Source organism: Malania oleifera, chromosome 2, assembly GCF_029873635.1.
Source record: "Malania oleifera isolate guangnan ecotype guangnan chromosome 2, ASM2987363v1, whole genome shotgun sequence".
In the NCBI taxonomy this organism is placed as follows: domain Eukaryota; kingdom Viridiplantae; phylum Streptophyta; class Magnoliopsida; order Santalales; family Ximeniaceae; genus Malania; species Malania oleifera.
In genome coordinates this window covers 151,215,227-151,216,292 of record NC_080418.1, presented here as the reverse complement: position 1 = coordinate 151,216,292, position 1,066 = coordinate 151,215,227, and positions in this window count along the sequence as shown.

Below are 1,066 nucleotides of genomic sequence, written 5' to 3'. Positions count from 1 at the left end.
TGTATATTAAGAAAAAAAGAAGAAGTTAAAAAGATCGAAAAAATAGAACGAAATAGTTAAAAAGGCATCCTAGAAGGTATAATGGACAATTTAATTTTTGTCAATTTAGAAGTAATACAATCCAATGTAATTTTCAGCATTTCTTGGATTTAAAGTTGAACCTTTTGAGAGGGCCAATATTTAGACATGTGGCTTGAGATTGGTTCGTGAACAAGACAAGAACTATTCATTATATAAAGTAAATAATCATGCAAAAGATTTTATTAATTAACAGAAAACAAATATTCTCAAATTTCACTGCTATAATACTTATTTGGACAAAAGACACTAACCTCGCACGAGGTTTGCCAAAAAAATAGGGACCTTTTCTGAAATTTCAAAAATTCCATAAACCTTTCCCTGAGGTTTGTCAAAAAGAAACAAAATTTCTCTTGTTTCTTACTAAAAGATAAGTCTTTTAAGGAAAAATTTGTACTTTTTCACCAAATCTCAACGAAAGTTTATGATATTTTTAAAACCTCTAGAGGCCAATAGAATTTTTAAAACTTCAAGAAAATCGTGGTCTTTTTTACAAACATCAATCTTTTGTCCTATTTACTTCTATCATATCAATCATTGAATAAAACACAATTTTTGGTATGCATAATATTTTGTGATTAATTAAATTTCTACAAAATTCCTTTTCTATTCACTCCCTATCATCTATATTGAATCTAAATTATTATGTGTTGCAATATATAATAAATCACACATTCATCCATATATACATAATAAGTTCATGTATTCATCCGTTGATTTTTATTCACCATACGTAACCTGCAACCACCCCCACACTTGCCAGTCGACCTAGCTCTGCCTTCCCTCAGTCAGCTAAATAAAATATAAGAATGTGGATGCAGCTCCATCCGGTGAAATGCAGCTGGCTTTGCCATGAAGAACCCCAACCAATTCCACCAACAGAAGTCATAATTGGGTATCCATTAACTTTAAATTGTTTATGGCATCTATTGGCAAGAAAAAATCATTCACACTTCAAAGTTGAAACCATAAATAGAAGCAAAAAATA